The 25,904-nt window shown below is 43.1% G+C and overlaps 1 long non-coding RNA gene across 2 annotated transcripts in view; it reads left to right on the forward strand.

Annotated features, from left to right (window-relative positions):
• The window catches only part of LOC120407499, a 45,085-nt gene extending 19,644 nt beyond the window's left edge, over nucleotides 1-25,441 (forward strand). Inside the window, exon 5 of one of the 2 annotated variants that reach the window (XR_005600059.1) lies at nucleotides 25,278-25,441. This is a non-coding gene — a long non-coding RNA (uncharacterized LOC120407499). Of the gene's footprint in view, nucleotides 1-1,774; nucleotides 1,863-25,277 lie in introns of those variants that run through there. The other variant, XR_005600063.1, reaches the window with a different exon arrangement.
• Nucleotides 25,442-25,904: the final 463 nt, after the last annotated feature.

The following is a 25,904-nucleotide window of genomic DNA, read 5'->3' on the forward strand; positions in this document are numbered from 1 at the left end:
TGTTTCTTTGAGCTTTCTGACAGCTGAGCTGAGCAAAATGGGTGCGGTTTCCTTTAAGAGTATCAGCACTCCTCACATCTGGCATGCAAGAAAGCAAAAAAATAAAAGGGTGTTTCCAACAAACTCCAGCCTCATAAAAAGCTTTTCTATTTTTCTGCCAATATCAGGCATGTATCAATAAAAGAGAAAAAACAGGATAATAACTGAAGAGCTGCTTTATATAAACAGATCGTTGCTGTTATGTAGACCACAGCTGTGCTTATGGCTGCATTAACTTGTTCTGATGTGATAAAACGTGAGAGTCTAGACTTCATGTGCCAGCTGATAAATGATGAGGGACAAATTAAATGCAGTTTTGTCAGCATGGAATGACACTCTGTAACAGGATTCTGTCAATTAAGTGCTAGTGCACTGTCATTATACAAGTGCCTCTGTGGCTATAAATGACTGCCAAGCACCTTTATTAGAAACTCTGGGCTTTGATGCTTGCTAATAGAATATCTCATCCATTTCAAAGTTCATTAGGCTGAAACTTGGCATGCAGGTTGTCAGTCCAGATGTGAATTCTTATTTTCCAAAAAGGTATTTAAATCAATTCAAAACTTTGATCTAGATATTGGCAAACAATTCTTAGGGTTCCTATGGATGTATATTCCAACCTGTCAGGCTAATAATAGCTTCATTTAAAAAAAATGCTTTTGCAGATAGTTAGCCCTTCAAGCAAACTAATCCTGCATGCTTTTTCAAAAATTGCTTTGAAATGGCTGATAATGAAAAATGTGAGCATGCCCAGTAGCCTTCTTGCCATGCATCAGTGCCAATTGAAACCAGCCCATTGACCTGCAGTCTGATTTTTTTTTTCTATTCTTCATGGTTTCTTCCTGTATCTTAGCCACTTCAAATTGCATTGCCCTACCACCCAGTATTCCATTCAAGTTCTCTGCCAAGATCCCCATTTTAAAACAAAGCAATGCTTTAAATTTCTTATGGCATTTTTGAATTAACTGCTTCAGTACTGCACCCTGTAATACAAATCAAAGCACAGAGGGCTACCTGGTATATAACATCCCCATGGAGTAACAGAAGCAGCCTACCCTGTATCATGTAGTAAATCTCATCCCATGGCATTTTGGGAATAATTTTATAATAAATGCTAAAGTTTTATTGGAGCATGCCACTGATTTCAGAGGATTTTGCATAGTGAACAACATCAGCAGTAGTACGATGCACACATAGTTACTGTCATGACCGGGTCATGGGTGGTCATTCCTAGCAATCAGAGTGGGAGTTGGGAGTCAGGCTAAGTAGGGTAACAGACAGGCCAGAGGGTAAACCAGAAGTCAGGCACCAGGAGGCAGTCAGAGTCAGTTTACTGGGAGGTCGGGGTCTGAGGTAGGCCAGATGGTAAACCAAGAATCAGATATCAAGAGGCATCCAGGGTCAGAGGCCAGAGTATGGGATCTCTCGTGTGCAGGGTCTGAAGCCAGGCAGGCTGGCAGTCTATACTGTTGCTTGGACAACTCCCTGTCATGGCTTCCTGGCTTAAGTACCAGTGCCAGCCAATCAGTGGGCTGTGAGGAGCTGTCACTCAGGTCCTGCTGGGCAGTACTTCCTGCTGGGGCCAGCCTAGCCTAAGTCTGGTGTGGAGATGTCAGTGGCTCAGAACCCCCATGGTCTCAGGTTCTAGCCCTGCTGGAGGGATGGCTGCCTGAGTCTGCAGGCAACCTGAAAAACTAGTTCTGAGAGGAATGAACCACTCCATATATCTCAACAGGATATTAAGTCCAACCACCCCATCAGCAGTAGAAGACTAAGTGGTACAAGAAAACTGTGGTGAGCCTGGCCCATCAACCTAACTGGATACACCACAACTTCTCTGGTAAGCACTAGCTTACACTCCTGCTGCTCCTGAAGGGAGAGGGAGCCATGCTACTACTCCTGCAGTTTGATAAGCGGGCTCCATGCCACTACTCCTGCCTCTCTGGGAGGGGAGGCCCAAAAACCACTGCCACTCCAGGTGTGGGACAGGGCCACAGGGACCCCATGTTATGGTGTGTCTGGGGACCCAGATTACTTTACTCAAGCCCTGTCTGTGACTCTACCATCTTCTTCCCTACTTCTGACCTTTCTGGTGGGAATGCTTCCCCCCTCAGTACTGGCAACAGCAGCAGAAATATTTGGTGGGAATTCTAAGCCCTCCCTCTCAGAGCAGAGGATTATGGCAAGAGTCCCCAGGTCTCCTGCTTCCACCCCATGGCAGAAGGGCTAGTTATGGAAATGCACTCGGCTCTGTTCCTCCCACGTTATATAACTGTCTCTTATGCTGATGAGTTGCTGGGCTGTGCTTTAGTTACAGTGGATGTTCTTGTTTTTTTGTGTTAAAGCCAAATTGTTCAGGTCTCTTCTTGGCATTTAATATTAATAAATGACAGATTTCTCACACACTCAAAGTGGTGGTGTCCCCAGTGGAGCATAATCAATGGGTGAAGGGCCCTATCTTGGCTTTTTAGTGGGATTGTGATTGATGCCTTGATGTTTTATGCCCCTGGCCATATGGTTACAGGGTTTTGAAGGTGAGGTGTTGTTTTTGTTGTTGTTGCAATAGAACAAATAGGGCACCCTACAAAGGGAAATTCCAATAAAGAAAATCCCAAGGGTCTTGTTACATAATTTGTCCTTGATCACCTTACTATTTTCCTCTTTCAGAGTTTAGAACAATGATAAGCCACTCATAATGTGATATTGATGGGATGGAATTGTCTGTCATTACTATGCTATGAAGGATTCTAGTTGCTGAGTGGAAGGAAGAGGTGGGAGGTGGATTTTCCTGTTTTCCTATATAGCAGCTGTTTATGTTCTTTCCATTATAAGAGAGAGGCAGAGAATGGGGGGAAGGGAGAAAGAGGGAGAGTGAGTCAGTGCCTTCTGCAGAGAGCTCTCTCAGTGATAAGTTAAAATTGAACCATGCTAATTTTAAGGCTAGAAAAGGGAAGCAGAAAGACAAAGTGAGAGAAGGACTGGAAAAAAGAAAACCACAGGACACTTGTCAATACCAGCTCTTGGGTTAGGAAAATGTGAGCGGCACCAGAGTTGAATGAGATGATTCAAGACTTTTTCTGCATCCCCTGGAAGTGGCCTCCACGGTTATTCTTCACCAAATACACATCAGCTATACAATGCAAAAGATGCAGAGAATTAATACTGCAATATTCACATCTCTACCTGGAATCCACCTTACCATGTGATCCTTGCTCAGACAGGGGTTTGTTATAGAAGTGGATGGGTGGGATTCTGTGGCCTGCGTTGTGCAGGAGGTCAGACTAGATGATCATAATGGTCCCTTCTGACTTTAACTTCTATGAGTATCTATATCAGAGTCCTCCATCACTTTCCTTTCAGTTAAAGAATCGTTAGCAGAGAGATTTTCAAAAGCACAGAGGGGAGATGGGTGTCCAGCTCAATGGGAGTTGGACACCCATCTCTCCTTCGTGCCTTTGAAAATATCCCCCTAGATGAGTGCACCCTGCAGTCTGAAGAATCCATTTCCAGATGTGAAGCTGGATTTATGACATTGGAGATTCCCAACAATAACAACAACAAAATAATTACCATGTTTTAGCTCTTTCAAATAGGTAATTTTGCTTGAGTTCCAGTAATAATTGATATTTAAATACACAAAGGAAGATGATGAGAGTTAAAGAAGATTTCTGAAAAGTGATCAACGGGTGCCCATAAGTTTACAGGCATTTGTTTTGTTTTTGACATTTATTGAATGTCAGAAATGTTGATTGTTCCCGAAGTATTGGCCTAAACTTAAGGATCCTGAGTGACTTCATCTTCTCAAGAAAATGAAAAGCATCTGTTTCTTTAAATCTTTAACCAGATGTGGCACATGTTACACTGAAGATTTAAAGTCTGAACATTCTCTGAGACCTGCTTGGTCTCCCTGTTCACTGACTGTCTACAGAGAATCCATGTAGTTTAATATGTTGCCCCCAAACAAAATCATTATTCATCCCATTATGTTTGAGGCAATATGTCTGAATCACTGGGGTCATCTGCAATTCATCTAGAGCTGGGAATGTGTCACAGTTTGAAATTACTTATCATTTATGGTTAAATTACTAAATTGCATTTTGAATGCTTGTGCTCCATACTGTGAAAGCAGATCCATAGCAATTTTTCACTAACTGCAAAGTAACAAGAAATTGAGAGCATTACTACATCATAATAATAATAATTAATAATAATATTTTCAAGTTGCAGAAAGGGGGTGCAACAGCTGTAGGGGGAAAGAAACGACTTGTCTTTTGGGGGCCAGAATCTCTGCCTTTCTGTGAGAGATGCAAATTTGTTCCAGGTTGCCTCTGACATCATGAGGATATCAGTACCAATTCACTAATAATTATCTAAATTCCTACCAGCTCTGGCAATATAATGCTGCTCTTAGGAGAAACTCTAGGTAGCACATTGGGTAGAAGTATTTGGCACATTTGTTTTACAAATAGATTTCTAATTTGTATGAAGGTGTAAAAACAAATAAGGACAGGATGGAGAGGGGTGATTATTTCCCCCCATGGTGAACTGAGACCCAGATCCAGCACAACAATTAAGGACTGGTTTCGGTTTGAGCATGTGAGTAATCCCATTGTCTTCAGAGAGTCTACAAATACAGTTCATAGAATCATAGATTATCAGGGTTGGAAGGGACCTCAGGAGATCATCTAGTCCAACCCCCTGCTCAAAGCAGGACTAATCCCCAGACAGATTTTTACCCCAGTTCCCCCAAACGGCCCCCTCAAGGATTGAATTCATAACTCTGGATTTAGCAAGCCAATGCTCAAGCCACTGAGCTAATCCTCCCCTCAACTGAATTATGACTAATTCATTCTGAGGGCTTCTGGTTTTAGGTTTTACCAGATAAACACCTCCAGACTCAAAAAGAAATGAAATTGGCATTTATCCAATAAATACCAGAAACACACTGGAAAGAGCTACTTGTATCTGAGGACCTGTCTACGTGGAGCAGTAATGGGGGACTTTAACAGGGGTGTGATTTCTCAAGCGCACTCACGTGTCACGTATTCACTGGTCTCTGTAGACCTGCTGGTGTGTACTCATAGAATCATAGAATCTCAGGGTTGGAAGGGACCTCAGGAGGTCATCTAGTCCAACCCCCTATAGTTAAGGTGCTCAAGTGCTTTGCTAGATAGAGGCATTAGAAGAGCTTGTAAAAGTACTTGGTCATCCACCCTAGAAACAAAAGTCTCCTGTTTGGGTGAAATGCTGAATCATTAGAAGGTTCTATATTTCTGCCAAATGAGGGATGCAGGCAGGAAGCCAAACGGGGGTCTGTGCAGTCCCTTATGCCTCCCAGAGCAGAGCTGTGGTTCTCTCCAGCAGAGCATGGAAAGGGAGGGTTGCAAGCAGGACACAGGACTTACTCGGGCTCAAAATAATGTGAACAGGGAGAAGGAAACATAGGGCTGTATCTGCTATGCTCCCACCCACATCCTGTAGCAAGTGCTTTGGAGCTGCTCCATGGCTGCTGCTGTAGGTTGGGGCTGATAATTCTGCCTAAAGTTAGGTTCCTAGGTCTGTAAGTAGGCATGAAATGAGCTGATGGTCTAATAGACTAATGTCCACATCATAAAAAGCACTACATGGTTCCCTTGTTGGCAGTCTCAGAAGAGAAAAGAACTGAAATAGCCATGGAGATTGAGCTATTTTATCACCCCATGCTGTACCTGCTTTATGGTCAATACAGACCTTCAGCTTCCACTATGGCAACTTAGCACCAGGTGCAAGCATGGCATGTGGGTTTGGATCCCATACTCATTCCTTATTCTTACGGGCATTTCACCTGAATAAGAATCCAGTAAGAATTTCTAGACTGGGTCCTTAGGGCTTGATTCAAAGCCTATTGAGGTCAGTGAGAGCCATTTTGTTGACTTTAAAGGGCTTTAGATCAGGCCCCTATCCTGTAAACTCTCTGTGGGACGGATATATTCCTGGTCCCACTGTGACTATTCATGGAGTAAAGTATTACTTCATGCAGCAAAATCTGGACCTTTAACATCATGTAACATCTCTTTCAGTTGCTGAGACTCAGTAATAGGTTTTTTTTTTGTTGAGGCATGGACATAGTTAATATATTGGTATTCACCTTCATAGATACTTTCTCTCCAATACTTACCATTTGGGGGGTTGGAATAATTCTTCATCTGTCAAAACACACTCATTGGGTTTCGTGAATTATAAAGCAAGATCTTCTACACGTGCAAAGAAGGATCAAACTGTCACTCCTGTGCTTTCTTGCTCTCTGTCACCAGGCCACATTGTACAATCAATTTTTAAGCAGAAATCCCTATTTAAATCATTTAGGCGTTCTGCCTAAAAATCGATGGCATAACGTGTCCCAAAGGAAGGAAGCAGCTCTTTGAATCACTGGGTCTTGTAAGCAGTAGTAAAGCGGACCCACAAAACAGAAAACATACTTCAAACTTCAAGGGGATCCCTGTATCTTAAAAGGAAGGAGAGAGAGATTTGAAAAGTGATTTTCAAGCAAAATATCTTTTTAAATTAAAAAATATGTAGACTTAACCAGACTTCAGTTACTTTGTAGTTGTGCTAGCTAAAAATAGAGGCTTTTTTAGCTCACTAATTTCCTCTGGTTTTCTTTGCCTTCTACTATTAACCTGCAGGAACTGCATGTTAACCTAAATAACAGTTGGACAACAGGGAGTAGATTGACATGATTACAAAACACACACAACACAATACCATAAAAGGTTATGAAGAGAGCGAGAAATGGCTTTGATTCCATTAATCTGAATGCATTAGTGCAACAGCTCTTTTGGTTATGCTAGCCACCTGAAGCTGCCATTGTGAACAAGTGAGCTTCTGGTTTGTAATCACTTCAAGTAAACGAGCTATTCTCGTTACCAACAGGGAAACAGTTGCCAATCACAATAGAGAAGAAAGCAGACCTACTGCAGGGCATGAAATTAAATTTTCCAGGTAGTAGCAAGTAATTGATACCACAGTGTGACCTTTGCCTAAAGCAGCCAATTTAGAGCAACTGGAACAGCACAGTTCTTTGACCACCAGAAACTCTGCTTTAAAAAGGAATGGTTCGAACAGCAATTTCTGTTTCTACTGCAGGTAACTTTGCACTCTTTGCACGTTCCACACAGTGAGGCTCTAGTCTAATGCAGTTGGCCCCAAAACATTTTCACACAGATATTTTTTAAATGGAATTGTTAATTCATCCAAATGGAGCAATAAGGACAAACTGAATGGCAATCGCTTCTGTCACTAGTGTATTAGAGAGTCTAGAAGGTAATGACCTATTTTTCAACTGATATCTGAATGATTGAAAGAGCAACTAAAAGACTTTTCCTACTAATCGTCATTCTAATCTATGGGACTCAAAAATAGTCCAACCTGTGAGGTGCTGGGCACCTCTTTAGGCTTCTGAATGCTCTGACATGGGTAGAAGTTGATGCTCAGCTCTGGATCAGATCAGCCTTAAGGGCCTGTTCCAAAGCCTACGGAACCCAATAAAAGTATTTCCATGGAATCTGGATCAGGCCCTAAGGCTCCAGCTCTGCACTGTTGAAGTGAAGGGGTGCTTTGCTATGACTTCTAAACCCCGATTCAGCAATCAATTTAATCACAAGCCTGATTTTGGCATATGAGTAGTCCATTGAAACCATTACCATTCAAGCTGCTAAAAAAGGAAGTCCCCCACCCCAATCTATTTTTAGCTTTCTTATGTGGTCATTCCTGCATCATTTGCAATTCAGTGGGACTACCTACCTTGGGTGCCTACAGTTAGGCACATGATTAAGCACCTTGCTGAACTGGGGCCTAGGTGAGCAGAAGCAGTTCAATGGCACTCTGCCTTCCTTGCCAACCACACACAATCTCCTGCATGCTGTATTCCAAAACTGACAGTTTCACTGTAGGTCATAGTAGTCGGGGCAGCTCCAGGCCCCAGCATGCCAAGCGCGTGCTTGGGGCGGCAAGCCACGGGGGGCGCTCTGCCGGCACTGCGAGGGCGGCAGGCAGGCTGCCCTCGGCAGCTTGCCTGCAGACGGTCCGGTGGTCCCGCGGCTTCGGCGGACCTCCCGCAGGCACGCCTGCGGGAGGTCCGCCGGCCGCTGACCAGCAGACCGTCCGCAGGCAAGCCGCGGAAGGCAGCCTGCCTGCCGTGCTTGGGGCGGCAAAATTCCTAGAGCCGCCCCTGATAGTAGTGCATCTATCAGTCCACATCAGTTGAAAGATATGCACTGAATACAAATCTAATATAACCAAGGAATGTGCAAATGTGATCAACAGAAGGGATATTAGATGCATATCATTTAGAAATGCCCCTCCACCCACCACTCCCCTCCTAATTATTTCTCCTTAGAAACACATCAATTATAATATGTGAAGGTCTAGCCATTTGGTTAGAAATGTCTCCTGAGTTAGGTTTATTAGGATGCACAAATCCACAGTTCAGAAACATGGGATGGATGGAGAAGGGAAAAAAAACACAATTAGATTTAGCTCTTTCAGCCATAAAATATTACGATTGCTAGAAACCAGAAGGTTAAAGCTCCTCTATCCAATTTAGATTGCAATCATATTTTAATTCCAATTTCAATTAAAATGTTCATATTAGAAAAATTGGTCCAGTGGTAAAGGAAATGGGGCAAAATACCGGGGTGTGGGGGAGTCCTGCTCATATGGAATAGCATAAGAGCTTTGGTGCAAAGATTGAAAGCATGATCAGAAAACTGATTACATTAATAATTACTATTGTATACCATGGAAGAGTGACAGATGGTAGGATGTCCATTTCCCTTTTGTGCAGACAATTACAAAAATAATTGAATGATTCTCTTTCTCCCTCCTGCAATTCTACTTTTTGTGTGTCGCAAAGCAGCCCAATTATGGGAATAGCTCCTTGGGGACGTAGGCGGCCCCCAATTGAGGAAGATGATCCTAAGCTTCCTTGGCCTTTCTGTGGCCCACACTCTCAAGCTGCTGTGCAAGAAGCTCCCACTGAGGTTCATTTTACACCAAGTAGCGGGTGCACATGTCCTGCAGCACAGCCCCCACACGCAGCCTCTTGTGCAGCAGAACCGCACTGGTTTGGCTGCCTGGGGCATCTTTGTGCTGCTGAGGGAGGGCCTGGATTTTGGCCTGTGTGTGTGATAATATGTAGACGTATACACCATGGGCCTGATTCTCCACTGCCTCACACTGTGTGTCAACATTTACATCTGTGCTGCCTGGTTATATTCTATACCCACTGTCCAGCATAACTGACTCCACAGAGAATCAGACCCTATGTGTATAGAATCATTTTGCTACATAGACTTCCCTAGGCTCCTGAGTAATACCGTTAGGGCTACCCTGGGTCATGCTGAGTCGTACCTTACTCCACAGTTCATCCTATTGAAGTCAGTGTGTCTAGTTATTAGTAAGATACCACTTGATGTGAGGGTGATTGAATCTCTTCCTTTAATGTGTAACATCTTTTTAATCTCTTTACGCTTTCGGTTCTGTTTTGGTCATTTTGGGTTAAATATCTTCAATGGCAGCGCAAGTTCCTTTGCCATGATGCCTGCAAAGAGCTTTACAATGGTTAGTCTGCTGGTGTGCTGAGCCCACTGCCTACCATGCTGACCAGTGTTGTCTCATTGTTCCCTTGTACCCCTCTGTCTCTCTGTATCCATCTGTTGTCTCTTGTTTTATACTTAGGTTGTAAGCTCCTTGGAGCAGGGACTGTCTTTGTGTTCTGTGTTTGTACACCACCTAGCTGTACGCCCAGGCATCCTGGTCCATGACTAGGGCTCCTACATACTACAGTAATATAAATAATAATAATTAATAATAATAATTAATGTAAGTGTTGGCCAAGTGTAAACCATGAAACCTGGAGAGTCTGTCAGAAGAGGATATGATAAATTTGTCCAAGACAGGGTTTCACTGTTATGTTTGGGATTTTATTCCCTGTGCCAGGTCTCCTGTATTCTGTTTTAGTCCTGTTGATATTGAACAATGATGTGGTTTAAGAAATGAAAAGCCAGGGGGGGAGACGGGGGCGCAAGTGGGGCAATTTGCCCTGGGCCCTGCAGGGGCCCCCAGGAGAGTTTCACTCGCTCCGGGGCCCCCGGAAAACTCTCGCAGGGCCCGGGCCCCCGGAGCTGCTTCTGCTCCGGATGTTCAACGGCAATTCGGCGGTGAGGGGGCCTTCTGCTCCGGGACCTGCCGCCGAAGTGCCCCGAAGACCCGCGGCGGGGGTCCTTCCACCCCAGGACTTGCCACCGAAGTGCCAGGTCTTCGGCAGCAATTCGGCAGCGGGGGCCTCCCGCCGCCAAAGACCCCAAGCCCCCTGAATCCTCTGGGCGGCCCTGTGAAAAGCAACTGCTCTACTTGGATGTATCTAGTGTGGGGAAGGTTGCCTGATGGAAGCTAGTGCTGTCCTCTGGCCTGAGGTAACTAAAAAGTGGTGAGTAGCACCCCCATTTATGAATGGAAAAAATGAGGCAAGAGAAGTTAAGGCTTAATTTTGGGGACATGGTCACTCATTGTGGGTGCTTTTGTTTTTGGATGCCCAATGGGAGACACCTCACGCCTGATTTTGAAGAGGTACTGATCACCTGCAGTTCCCCTGGACTTCAACTGGAGTTGTGAGTATGCCCAGTGCCTGTGAAATTCAAGTGCTAGGTGCCTGAAATTGGGCATACGAAAACTGAAACACCCAAACTTAGAGACCCTGTTTAAAAATATGGGCGTAAGTAACCTGACCATGATCTTACAATCACTGGTAAAGCTGGTGAGCAGAACCTCTCTGCCGATTAAGGAGGTAGAGTGCACAATCTGCTCCTAGGAGGTGCCATTAAGAAAGCTGCAGTTCCTGTAAGAGCTCAGTGAGTGTGTGAAACAATCATAAAGTACGAGATACTATCACATTCAGCCTTGAATCAAAGATAGGAGATGGTCAAATGAGTCTAAAGAAGTGGTTCTCAAACTGTGGGTCGGGACCCCAAAGTGAGTTGCAACCCCATTTTAATGGGGTTGCCATGGCTGGTGTTAGACTTGCTGGGGCCTGGAGCTGAAGCTGAAGACTGAGTCCCACCACCCAGGGCCGAAGCCTGAGCCCTGCCACACTTGGGCTTCGGCCCTGAGTGGCAGGGCTCAGGCTTCAGCTTCAGCCCTGGGCCTCAGGTTACAGTCCCCCTTCCCAGGGATGAAGCCTTCAGGGTTCAGTTTTGTCCCCCAGGGCAGCGGGGCTTGGGTGGGCTCAGATTTCAGTCCCCCCTCCTGGGATCTCATAGTAATTTTTGTTGTCAGAAGGGGTCATGGCACAATGGAGTTTGAGAACCCCTGGGCTAAAGTCACTGGGTCAGATCCTGGATCCAGCCTTTTAGTTCCTAACACAATCTGAGGAGTGGGAGGGATGTGGAAAGATAAATTTATGTAATCTTTTGCTTTTACCTGATCCTGGTGGCACCATGCACTGGGTCAATCCCCAGCTTAATGTAAAGCAGTTTTAAGGTGCTGTTGACACCTCAGCTATATCCCCTGTGAATGGTCATGGTATGGCTTAGGAGCCTAAAGCTGTATGCTAATGGAGGTCTCTCTACACTGGGGGATATCCTTTAAAGTGGGTTTAAGGCTGTTTTGCACCACAAGAACAGCATATAGCAGCATTAGTGGGGCTGAGGATCTGCCCCAGCAGCAGCAATTCAGCACACAAAGGCCAAAACTGGGTGAAGTACAGTTCTCAGACTCATCTTAGGTGCCCATATAGCTACAGTGGAAATGTGTCCCAATGGTTAGGCAGCTAGACTGGGACCTGGGTGATCTCAGTTCAGTTCCCCATGGTGCTCTAGGTTTCCTGTATGACCTTGGGCCAGTCACATAGGCCCAGATCCTCAAAGGTATTTAGGTGCCTAAATATCTTTGAGGCTGTGTCAGAGATACTATGGTAAATATAAATTTGTCTGTGATAGATGCAGAGCTGTGTTTTGAGGAAGTATTGCTAATTCTATTTTGTCTTGACAATGGCATTCAAAGTCTGCTCTAGCAATGCCTAATGTCATGATTATTTTAACTATCACAGTCTTTCACAAATAGGTTAAAAGATATTAAGGCTAGAAAGGGTCATTACGGTCATCTAGTCTGACCTCCTGCTTAACACAGACCACAGAATTTCACCATGTTATTCTTGCATCAAAACTATAACTCCTGGCTGAGCTAGAGCATCTCTTTCAGAAAGACGGCCAATCTTGATTTAAAGACTTCACGTGAAAAAGAGTCCAAGTGACAGAATCAAATATTTAGAACCATGAAAAATATCTAATAACAACTGTGTGTGGTATAACTGAACAGAGTCACTCCTAATTGGGAATCAGCTCACAGTGTTGTTCTACCACAAATTGCTTTGAAACTTGAAATGACGAGATTATCCACAGATTTACCAGGGATCCTTCTGGCCAGTCTGAACCATAGCTCGGCTAGGTCTTTTATAATTAACCTTTGTCCTGCTGACTGTATAATTAAGCAGACATCTGCTTTAACTTCTCTTTTAAGTTAACTGTGGTCTTCTGCTTATTCATAAGGGGTCCGACAGAGTAAAAAAACCAACCCATGCTGGTAATGGAAAATCAGAGGGCTGAGTGAATACACAATGAAGTCAACATTTTCCCCTCTTTTAACCAGCCTAAAAGGTCAAAGGAATTATCTGTGAAATGATCTGACTATTGAACATGCCGCTGAAATCTTTCTGTGGATAGAATTCAGTCATTTGTAAGGAGGAGTATGAAAGTTCCTCTGGAGACCACATCTGATTAAATATGAAGGTAAAATGTAAGCACAGGGTGTTTTTAAATTGAACACACGTTTTCAGTAAAGTATGGTCCTGGGAGCCAAAGTTTCCCTATGTGCTTTGTCATGACATAATGCTTTACTGTTTGTTGTAGAATGGTTTGGGTTGATGTTCAAGATTATAAACAGATAGAAATACCCACAGGTAAGTGAAGTAATTGCAATCCAATAAAGTGCTCAAAGGCAGCATTATTTAGTAGCTAGAGCAGGGGAGTGGGACTTGGCAGAGAGGTTCTGCTCACCAGCTTTACCAAGTATTGTAAGATCTTGGCCAGGTTTCTTAGGCCCACATTTTAATTAAGGACCTCTGAGTTTGGGTGCTTCAGTGTTTGCATGCCCAATTTCAGCGCTTGAATTTCACAGGCACTGGACTTCACCTGCAGCTCCCCTGCAGCTCCCCTGGACTTTGTTCAGTACCTCTTCAAAATCAGGCATGAGGTGTCTCCCATTGGGCATCCAAAAACAAAAGCACCCACAATGAGAGACCGTGTCCCAAAAATTAAGCCTTAACTTCTCTTGCCTCATTTTTGCCATTCATAAAAGGGGATGCTACTCCTTTCCCACCTTTGAAAGCCTCTGATGGAAGGTGCTATATAAATGCATAGTATTGCTATTTTCTAAACAGAGCACGCAGTAGACTTCAAAGGAGCTGTAAATAGCAGAATATAATGGATCGTCTGCACTGTGGAAAGCTGCTCAGAAGAAAACACATCTGAACGATGGAGAATATTCCAAGGCATTCAGAAATGCTTCTCATGGAGAACAGGGGACAGGGGCGGCTCTAGACATTTTGCTGCCCCAAGCACGGAGGGTCCGCTGCTCTCGCGGCTTCTTCCGCCGAAGCCACGGGACCAGCGGACCCTCCGCAGGCAAGCCGCCGAAGGCACCCTGCCTGCTGCCCTAGCAGCGACCGGCAGAGGGCCCCCCTGCGGCTTGCTGCCCCAAGCATGTGCTTGGAGCACTGGTGCCAGGAGCCGCCCCTGACAGGGGACCCGAGGGTTTGCCTGGCTGAGAATTACATGAGGGCATGGCAAGCTGGACCTGACAAAAACTGCACAGGGCCGAGGAGCTGGGATTGTGGAAAGGTTCATGGGGAATGGGAGCTGAGCCTCCAGAAAGCTGCAAAAGGTGCCAATGAGCTCAGACAGTAGAGAACGGGGCTAGGGACAGTAAGATGGGTTCTCAGAGAGAAGTGCCATGGACGGTAGGCTTGGGCTAGTGACTTGCTGCAGCCACTTTCAGTTTTATTCTCTTCTAGCAAACATTTGACCTTTTTGCTGCGAGCCATGAGTTTTTGGTGATAATCCCTAAAATGGGTAGGAATGGGTCAACTGCCTCATGTATTTTTTCATCATTCACTGGATATCTGTCCGGTGGAAGGAAATTCAGATAACATTTATTCTCCTTCTAGTCAGTGCCTCTCTCAGTTCAGCTGTGTGCCCTCAATCAACCTTTGGTAATTTTGACCTTTTCTAAAGCACATTGTCTCTGAGATTGGCAGCTAGCCCAGGGCAATGGAGCCAGACGGACACCTAGCCAAACAGGCACAATAAAGAGCTCAATAGCCAATCAACATGACAGCCATCAAGCCCAAACATTAAAGGCATCTTGCAGGGAAGATAATTAATTTTTCAACATCATCTTGGAACTATTATTTCAGTGGCATCAAGGAACTAAATTGTTATTGAGACGTAAGGCTTTTAGTTAAACTAATTGTTTTGGTAGCGTTCAAGTTTGCTCTTCTTCCTAAATCAAAAGAGAGCCTAAAAGAGATGGGTTTTTTGTAAAAGAAATAATGTACACTCTGATATAGCCAGCAATTTATATTCTCAAAACCACTCGGAAGCTTGCCAGTAGTGCTGGGGGCCCTCCATGATAATCTCTTAGTAGCAGCATCAAAGATCATCATGGTTTAATTTATGGTTGCATACATATTCCTGAAAGTTAAATTTAGAACAATTTGCTCAAGACAAGAAGGATAGTGTTATCACACATGCTAGAAATGGGTATACTCATCTGACTACATTATGACAGAAAATAATGTGCTGTAGTATAAGTAGTATTATGAATGCATATATTTTTGTCTATTTGGGGGGGGTCCGTGTATGTTCTCACACATATGAGCTCAGACACACACATATATTACTTTTTTGTAGTATTACGCCCCATCCCTTTTTTCTGTAACTCTTTTCCCCCATAAAGTGGGACCTTCCTGAACTATAACCCTGGATCTACACTATCGTGAATGCACTTAATTTTGGGGAACTCCAAATGTGGTTCTGAACTTCATAGCTGTCGACTTTTTTGATAATGAGCTAAAACAAAACTCCAGATTCAAAATATTTCTTCTCTTCCCATTCTGCTCTCTCAAAATAATATCTCTGGGGAATTTCTGACCCACCACCAGATTTTGTGGCTTCCGTTGTCTCTATTTTGTGGCTCTCATTCAGATGCAGCTCAAAATGGAGGAGAGGTCCATTATTCAAGATGGCAGAGTTATTGCAAGATCAATTATTCTCATGGGATTTCTGCTATTTTGGGATGAAATCTGACAAGCCTGAGATTTTGGCACACCAGAATGCCAGTCCCAGTTTGGTCTCAGACCTGAACTCTAGCCTGTACCTAATCTAGATCCTTATCCAGACATTGCCATATACTGTATGAGGAACAGATATGTTTGTAGAAGGGAACTTAACTCTGACAACAGCCGCATTTTATAAGATTACTCCATCCTGTCTTGTGTAGCCTTGCTGCGATGACCCCCAACATGTGAACCTCTCTCCCTCCAGACATTTACCTCAGCCATTTTCAAAAATCTTCTGAAATCTCTCATTCCAGGTTGTACATTAATGTTAGCCCTTCTATAGGACTCTCTATTTTAATGATTGTCACAATTCATTTTATTTCATTTGATTTTTGGGTGGAAGAGTTCATTTTGCATTGATGATGATTTTGTATTGTATTTGATTAGTATTCGTACTTATTTTACTTGTCAACTGCTGATGGAAGTGGCACAATATCTGATGTAGGAGCCAAGGTTTGTCTATCAGAAAGATAAAGTTGTGAAACCTACATGAGTAGAAGAAAGGAGGCATTCTATGCTGTTGGGGAAAATTTTACAGAAAAATAAAGCTATATGTATGTTTTGCAGGATTATAATGGTCTTTGTCAAAACCATTTTACTAGCACATCCATAGATAGATAGCTTGTATATATGTCTGAGTTCCTGGAAATATTCATGTTAATTTTATAAGAAATGAAATCTACACAGTACTGTCTGTACTGTTTCTATTATTCATCTGCCGTAAATCTTTAATGCAGCCGTTCTACAAAGAAAGAACTTCTATCCTGTCATATATATAGCCACATAAAACTGCACATACAAGTTGCCAGAAAATTCAAACGTTTTCAAGTGTGTGAGCCAGAAGAGCTGCTGACACTGAACTCATTTGGAGCAGGATTTTGTTTAATGTGTGTGAGATGAGCCTGAGGCTGGAGGTGACTGTGTCAAACAGAATGAAAAAGAAAGGAAAGAAGAGAGAGGATGAATTGAGCACCAAAACATGCCTTTTCAATTGGAGATTGGTGGGTATTAAAATGCCCAGCACAGCCTGCTGCCTGCATGTACCTCCTGCATCTGTGCAAAATCACAGCTTGGCCATGGGCACAATGCCAGCCACAAATATAGTAGCTGGGACTTGCAGGGTAGGAGCAGCATTTCCTGATTCCCTGTGGACAGTCCATGCCTAGGACAGAGATAAATTCTGCTTCTATCCCACATGTGCCTGCTACTTTTCAGAGAATGACACTGTAATTTTATTCCCATCTCACACTTCCTCTGCTTGACACATGGGTCCCATCCGCTCACATTGCTGATCACCAGCATGAGCCCCTCCAGCTGCCTCTGAGTTGTTTTCAAAAAGGTCTAGTATTTTTTATATGTATTATGTATTCTTCCTTACCTCATTTTCTTTCTCTCTCTCTCCCTCTCTCTCTCTTTACATCTTGCACTGGTCACCATTTAAGGTGAGCTCTCACAGTCATGCAATAAGATAAAATGTGACCCATCCTGCAGTAACAGGAATGGGTTGGACAGAAAGCAATAACAGATAAATAACATAGCAGAATGGAAATCAAACTCCTCCTTGAGGGACATCATTCAATGTATTGGGGAAACCAAGATTTTTGGTATCTCCTCTTGTTCTCAAATACTCTGCTTCTTGGGAAATTGTAATTTGCAAAATATTCAAAACAAAAATCCAGCTCACTGAAAATCTCCCAAAGATCAAATGTTCATTCCTTTAAATGTTTTCAATAATCAGTCCAAAGTACAGTACCTCATTCCCCATAGCTCTTCAGTCCCGGATGTCATGTTTCTATGTGCCACTATTATTTATGAATAGTAAGATATTCACTGCTCAAACAATAGATATGATTTTGTTTTGTGAAACAAGTAACAACTTCTCACCCCCCAAAAATCCCAATTTTGATTATGAGCTGGTTTGTTTTCTCTTACCAGTTTCTCCCACCGCTAATATCTAGTTCTGTTGTTTCTGAGTTACAGCGCCCACCTGAAGAATTAACCAATGTAAATAAATACGAGTTTAGAATCAGATTGTGACTGGCCCCTATATGAGTATGCAAACAGCCTCCCCACCTTGTGTTTCCTGCACAGGATCTGGCAATAATAGCCATCCTTGATCTCCCCTGAGCTCAGGTGCTGCTAACATCTCTGGTGGTGCAAGTCACACCCAAAGTGGCAGGGAGGAGAAGAGATCATGAGCCCACCCAACTTCCCCATCAACCAGCAAAGCTGGCTAGCTACAGAGGACTGTATGCTGAATGCACTGCCTCAATGTATTGGAGTGGACATGCTCTTCCTGAATTCCTGGGAATTCTGAAGAAGCATTGTGCTTCTGTGTTCAAATGCCTGCACAGAGCTCTTACAGGTCAGTGTGGTTTGGCACCCACTCCCAGTATGTGCCAGTCCCTTAAAGGCACAATTGAGCCTATTGAAATTGATGAGCTCTGCTGCATGGGGTATTGTAAATTAATCAAATACTAGCATAGCTACTCAAAATAATACTTGTTTTCCCAGCATATGGCATGTATGGAGATCACTGGTACACTGAAGCCATAGGTTAAAATAGGGGCATTATTGTAAATCTAAGGAAAATTCCCTTTGATTGACATAGTGCACGACCTTCCGCTTCTAATAAACTAGGCGGAATTGGCAGCTAACCTTTCATGCTTTCAGAATGCTCAGCTCACACATATAATTGTATGGTATTGGCAAAATGTTGCCCTTGACTACGCTGAAGCCAATGGTCTTGCACTGGTGTAGCTGAGAACAGAATGTGACCCTTAGTAATTTGTCTTTTTAGCGCAAAGTGATGTTCCTGATGCTCCCTGCTGTTTGCTCAGCTGGGGCCTGAGCCAGCTCCCACTGAAATCAAATGGGAGTCTTTCCACTGGCCTCAGGGGAGTTGGAAGAGACCCACAGTGACACTGATGGATCTATTTCTAGCTGAATTTTCAATCTCCTTCACCCCAGCTGTCTCTATCCACCCCAAAACCTCCTCTGCTCAGTTCTAACCTTCCCCCCGGTGCAATCAGTGCCAGACACAGCAGATGACTGACAACCCCCACTATTCTCAGCTTGGATGTGCTGGTGACAGCCTTCATTCCCATCTTCCCCAAGTGATTCTCTTTCCCAGGCTCTTCAAAAGTAGAATAAATACTTACTTTTCAGTTTGGCTTGGATATGTCTTGTAATTAAATCTTCCTGTTCAGATGAGCTAATCTCACAATTTCTGCACACTGCAGAATAGGTTACTGTTCATTTCCACAGCTCTCTGGTGAGACAGGCTTGTTCTACATTTCAGTGATATTGCTTTTGTGGCTACTTCCCTTTCCTCTGCTACAGGAGGACTTCAGCTAATTCTGCAACTTTGGAAATCCCTTTTATAATGATCAAGGGATTTACAGACTGTCCCTTAAAAAATTAACTGCTCCTATCCCTCAGTCGATTTCCCAAAGGTTATGAATTGCTAAAGCCTATTTTTCAGGTATGTTTGTGTAGGAATATAGAAGTTGAAATAATATGTAGTTATAGATCACCATTACTCCTGCACCTCTGTAATATTTACCAACATATCCACCTGGAAAGAAAAATAAGAGAATTGATTTCTTTATTACATTATTCCTTGCAGCTTGCAAAATTGTGTCAATATCCAGAATCATCATTTGGAATAAGGGGGTGTTGAGTCTGAGGGCCAGTTAACTAGCTGATATAACAGTTAAAGTCCTAGTTCTAATGACTTGAATAGTTTACATTGATTTTACACCAGCCAAGATGCTGGCCCATAATTTGGATCCTTTTTTGTTGTCTTTAGGGTTGTGTGGAAAAAACCTCTCACTATTGGTAAAACCAGCAGAAATATTGATAGTTCACTAGCTTCCCTGCTGGACTAAGCAACAGTAACAATAGATCAAAACCGTACATTACTCGGCAGTAGTGTCTGTTCCATAGTTAAGGTTGATACTTGGTTCCAATTTGCCATCTGTTCCTAGACAAGAAAGGTTCATGCTGCTTCATAGACAACAGATAGATATTAATCATCACTCAAAAATTCCTTTGTGGTTTTTTTGGTTTTGCTACATCTTTTTTTTTTTTAATGGTTTGTCCTAAAAACTTGACATGAAGTTTGTTCTAAATATAGTGGCGAGGTCTGGTGCATGGGGCCATTTCTAAAATGGGGAAAGGCATAAATGGAAAGCTATTCAGCTGCAAATCAAAGACATTGAAATGATCCATCAGGTTCCCAAGGAACACTGGGGGCTCTACAGGGCATTGGAAGGTTGTCTTCTAGAAGTCTGACTAACTTTAAATGGTCTGTTCCTCACAGCTCAGAGTGTTTGTGGAATTCATAAACTCTTCAAGGCTAATGAATTCTGCAGCCCTTCTCTAGTAATCCTCTCCTGCCTCCTTGAATCCTGTGCCCTGTCCCAGCTGTGCTTTCATGGGGAACTTCTATGGCCAGATCCTCTGTTGGTGTAAACTGGAGCAGTTCCATTGACTAAGAGGGACTACATGGGCAGCAGGTCTTCTGAGTCAATGGAGAGTTTTTAAAGTCGTCGTCATCAGCCATAAGTTTAACTAAGGTCCACAGCAAGTCATGCAGAATTTAGAAGGTCTGCAGGAAGGCCAAGCCGGGATGGGGAATATGTGGAAACAGGCTTAACAGTGGCGAAGACTCTGGGAGGCTCGCTGGGGAGTGAGGAACCCTTGGAGCTTAAGAGTGTTTGGTTCCATAATGGGGCTAGTTCACTCAGTGCCCCAGGACCTTGCTCAGAAGTCACCAGTCCCAGTCAGGAACCATAGCCAGCAATCAGTTACTAGCTCTGTGATTAAGCAGATCAACAGTTGTGAACCATGACTGGCAAGTGTCCACTGCTTGGCAACCACTTGACCCCTAAAGGGACTGCTGTTACTGTACTTCCAGGGGAAATCCTCTTCTACTTTGATGCATCTATGGTATTCTCACCTTTGGCCCACCTGGAGCAAGAACATACCTTAGGTCAGTTTCAGGTTGTTTTTCCCTCTGCGTGCTACGTGGATTGTTGAAGTATATTTTTCCCAGGACATAATGCTATTTGTTGATATGTTCATCACTCCTCCTCCTCCTCCATTGCCTTGTCACAGCAAGTGTTTGCTGTATTTACCTTATAGTTGGAACAGCAATCGTTGCTGCTAAAGGGGAATTCAGAAGATTATCTGGGTTGTATAGCTCTTCGCCCCACATATGCTAGGGAAGGCTTCAGGGAGCAGCACTGGTTGGATAAGATGCAACTGTTTTCAGTGGGTGAAGGGATTGCATCTGCCTGGTGGCCAGTTTCTCATGAGAATGGGCTACCTGGGGCTTTGGTTGTTCCTTCACCTGTGGGGATATAGGGTCTGGTACTATGCTGCCTCAGTGGGTTACTGGTTTAGAATGCCATGACTTTTTGTCGGGTTGCTTCTGTGAGGTATTATTGTTAAAGCAGCAGTCTGTATTTACTGCCAGGATTCATCCCTAGCTGCAGTCAGTCCTCTTGTCAGTTCTTATTTATGGGCTGAGGTGCTGTTGAAACAATAAACATAGGAAGCTTTCTTTGTGTGAAGTGAAAATGAGGTGGCAGCTTTTCCAGTCTGATTTCAGCCATTTTCTTCCTGTCGAGGTGCAAATGCCAGCTGAGGCCTGACACCTTGTTTTATTGTGTGAAGAAAGGACAGAGATTTCTCAATTAGCTTTAAATTAACTGCTGCTTGCCATTATATGTTCCCCAAGGATCAATGAGAGGGGGGCACTTGAAAAGACTGTTTTGCAGGCTGCCTGCATGTTCACTATCAGGGTATCAAAAAATCTGTGACTGACGGTTTTTATCCCCAAATTTAGTGCTTTAATTAGGAACCTTCTGCGTGTCCAGTCTTCACAAACACCATCTGGCACGCAGTGGAAAACATGCTCCATTTTCTTTAGAAAGAAATCACAGAAAAGTGGAGGTTTTCAAATGTCATTTGCTTGTGTTCAGGGATTTGGCTGGAAGGGGGTGAGGGAGGGAAAATAAAACTTCTGAACCATTTCAAAGTGGCAAGCATACAAAGGGGAAAATGGAATCTGCATCCAGGGTTGGCTTTGGAGTTAGAATATTTATGATTATGATGTACTAATGCAAGCATTTTCATTGTCGACATATGTATGGGGATTATACTCCATGGCCCATTTTACTACTTCTATGGCCAGAGCAGGAGGGTTCTTTTTATATATGAGTTTGCTTTTTAGTGAATCTATTTATCATCACTGAAGACATTTTGTTTCTTCAGGAGGCACAGCTCCCCCCACCCCCAAGGATTTTATTGCAGGCCAGAGAGCTTGGTTTAAAAGTAAATCCTTGAATTTACTTGGAGGCAGTTGTATAATATTATGCATTCACAAATGACTGAATCTGTTCTTTAATGTCAGTTCCCTGTTCTTCCCCCATACATTGGGGGTGGAGGGAATCTACCATCTTAATAGCTCATAATTCTAAACACTCTGCTGTAGCTACTGAGGGACAACTTTAATTAACAAAATTGGGAGTAAAGAACAGACTCTGGATGGACTGAAATCATCCAAAGTCTATTAGAGAGTGATCTCTTTTGCACAGCGGCTCCAGGCACCAGCGCTCCAACCACGTGCCTGGGGTGGCAAGCCGCGGGAGGGCGCCCTGCCGGTCCCTGCGAGGGCGGCAGTCAGGCAGCCTTCGGCGGCTTGCCTACGGGAGGTCCGCCGGTCCTGTGGCTTTGGTGGCAATTCGGCGGCGGGTATGCTGAAGGCGTGGGACCGGCAGACCTCCCGCAGGCAAGCCACCAAAGGCAGCCTGCCTGCTGCCGTGCTTGGGGTGGCAAAAAAGCTAGAGCTGCCCCTCCCCTTTTGGTCTTACTGCAATAATTGTCAGGGAGAGCAATGAAATTATCTTCACCATATCTTGCTAGCCTTGGAGACTACAAAACATATGAACTATGATTTGGATTTGTAATGCCTCCTTCCTTAACACTTTGTCATTGGGATTAAGGAAAAGCACTGCAGCTAGAGTTTGCTGTCAGGAGGCTGACCAGATTTATTCATGGCAAGTTTGCAGATACAAACCAGCACAATGAAAAGAATCCATCAACAATTCTTTCTGTAGTGCTGCAAGCTGTGTATGAAGAGAATTCAAAGATTTTAAAAGTCAGTCACCCTTCAAACAGGAGTACAAACTTAACCCTCTTGGAAATGAAAGAAAATACAAAAGGAAAAGGTGGAGTTATGAAATTTAATCCATACTGATGAAGATTTTAAGAGAGGCGTAACGGGACAGATCCTTTAAAAAGGAAAATCCCAATAATGAAGAACAATAATAAGACCATGGACGTAGATGGAAGACTTCCAGTGAAGATTCATGATTCTTGCTGCAGGAAGTCATTTTCATAACTCGATAGATGATGCCCTTCTCTTGTAGTTCATATTGAACAAAAATACCAGCAAGGGGCTGACAGGGGACTGTGCTGGAGGTGTCATCTTTCATATGAAGTAACATTAAAGCCCAGATCCCCTGTAATAATTAACTATGGTACTTTCAATAAGAATATGAGTACGCAGGCTAAATTTGAATTGGGGGTCAAATTCTCTTTACCAGAATTTTGTCCTTAGTTTCAATGGAATCTTTCTTTCTTAAAACCGGTGTAGTGTTGCTGTGCAGTCCATGCCAAATTTCACCCCAGACAGAGCTGGCTACATTTCAGTGATGAAGTGAATCATATACAATTAAGTGCTGTAGGATCATAGGCATTATGTATATTTAAAATATTATAAAGGTTTGGTTTGGTTTGTCATTTTGGATGCAAATTCTGGTCAGTGCTTTATTTTATGGGAACCACTTGCCCCAACCCTTAAAGTTAAAATCCTAAATTAAGTTGATCAGAAATAGGAATGTCAATTATTCTATAAATTTGGGAAAGTGAAATACCTCTAGCTAGTCCTCTGTGAATCTAGACCTGGGTCCCCAAAGATCATCTTCAGTGTCTGACTTGGCACACAGAGTAATGCATCTTTCTCAAAAGTACTCTGCTCCCAGCAGCTCCCATTCATAACAATAAGAGCTGTTGAGGGCTGAGCTCTTAAGAAAATCTGGCCCCAATTGTGGGCATTGAACACTTTTGAAAATCTACCCACCCGTGCCCGTAGTAAACTCTCAAGCTTTTGAAATCACTGGACACAATTATAGGTCAACGTCTTTCTTTGTGACCAATTCTGACACTGGGGTTTAAATAACATTTTGCCTAGAGGCATTAACAAGGGCACATGCCCTTCCCTTGAGCTGAGCTGAGAGAACCTTGATTAGCTCGTAACTGTTGTTTTGTTAATCTAATGAATGGCTTTTTAGGAAACAACAGAGTAAATGCTTATTAATCATGAAGGCTTCATCCATTATAAAGCTCCAGGCCTCCAAAAGGTCAGAAAATGACAGAATGGAGAAGGAAAACTTGCTTTAAACATACCCATCTGTCTTAGTTATTTACCATGTCAAATACAGTTGACAGGAAGGATTTTTATTTTGTCTGATCCTTAGAGAAGGTAAAGGCCCGTTTCTCAGACACCTCCGGCAGAACCCTCAATAAAATCCTAGAGATGTCAAAATGTCTGTTGAAATGAATGGAAATAGTTTAATATTTTCACCAGTGAGAAAATAACACCTGCCCATAGTACTCAGCTAGAAAAATACTGACTCTCACAAATGAATTGTTCCAGTTGAGAAGTGTGCAGAGACTAGGCATACAGTCAATGCCCCTTAGACATTGAGGGGGCAGTCTTGTTACAAAAATACTAACATATATTTATCTGATCTCAATAAAACATCTTCTTATATTGTGATTTAGTGTCTCAACCTCAGTGAATGCTTCTAAGGCACCTATCATGGTGGTACAGTCTAGTCCAATGGAAAAAAATGACAATAAACATTGCTTTCCCCCATCCCACCCCCAGTGTATAATTTTTGCATCAATGCATCTGAACTGGTGGCACCTAATACAGTGACTCAGGTTCACTCCTTTCATATTCTATTCTCTCCATCCTCGAGAGAAAGAGGACGTAACATAGTCATTGTACTGAGACCTGATTGAATTAAAACTGCAGAACAAGTCACCAGCACCTCATTAGCTTCAGCGGCAATTCCTTGAAAGCAAGAAATCCAGATTTTGTTCTCTCCATCTGCCACTATTATTCTGCAAAAACAGTTGGGTGAGCAATAAGTTGCTTTAATTTGGACAAAATCTGCATGACAGAAATCCACAAATAAGAAAACAAATGAAAACCCTTGTGCTTCTGCTACACTGGTTAACTTGGAGGTTACTACACAATACATTTATATACTTTAGCTATGGTAGCTTTTTGATAGTGAGATAGCTATCTTGCAATATTATCTCACTATAAGTTTGCAGTGGAGACGAGGCACTTTTTATTATGTGGTCGTTAGGCAAGGTCCACACGATACATCCTGCCCAGATTATCTTCCATTAAAATACAGCTCCATGTTCCCATTAGGATTTTGCAGCCTTAAATCACTAACACACGTTAGCTATCCACAGTTAAAAACACACCCATTTTTTAGAAGTGAAGACAAAGCCTTCGAGGAAAGTGCTGGATGTCTCCTATGATATAGGGAAGGATGGCAATAATTTGAATTGCTAAGCCAAAGTTTGTTTTTAATCATTCTGACATCAGCACAATGTACTCTGCTGATCTCAGATGAAAATGGATTGTGCCATTTTCCAGCAGCTAAAACACTCTATGGATCTTATTAAAATGCCATCTTTCTGCTCCACACAGAATGTGCTCAGAAACCTGAAGAGGAGGCAGAAACAGGTCACCAGTGAAGGTCTGGGTTGGACCAAGACCCTTGTATTTCTTGAAATATAAGGGCATATTACACATGGAAGAAAAAAATAGCTCCATGGAAACTGTCAGTGGTCGTTTGGAGGGAAGATGGAATGACTCTGGCAAGTATTTTAATGTTCATTATGATTATGATAGAACTGAGCTGCATGTATGCTGAACAGACTTCCCTAAATAGCTCTACCAATGTAATTCTATCCTTATCCATAGTCCCCCTCCTCATTAGATCCTACAAGTCTAGAGACTTCCCATGACACCAATTTGTATGGTGCTTTTTAGAAGGTAGAGAAAATCCACTAGGAGCTAGAGTGACACCATGAAGCACATTTCACTTCTGTTCAAAATTGCATTTGAACTCATGACTCTGTCTTGCATTAAAATTATATAGGGAATCCAGTCATGAATATATTTAGTCAACAGAGTGGTATATTATGACCTCATGATAATTAACTGTGAAGGGCAGATTTTGCAGCCTGATCCTATTCTTACTGAAATCTGTAGGGAAGGGATGGACAAACTATGGCCCGCGGGCTGGATCTGGCCCATCAGGGCTTTGGATCT

Source organism: Mauremys reevesii, linkage group 6 (assembly GCF_016161935.1).
Source record: "Mauremys reevesii isolate NIE-2019 linkage group 6, ASM1616193v1, whole genome shotgun sequence".
NCBI classification, from domain to species: Eukaryota; Metazoa; Chordata; order Testudines; family Geoemydidae; genus Mauremys; species Mauremys reevesii.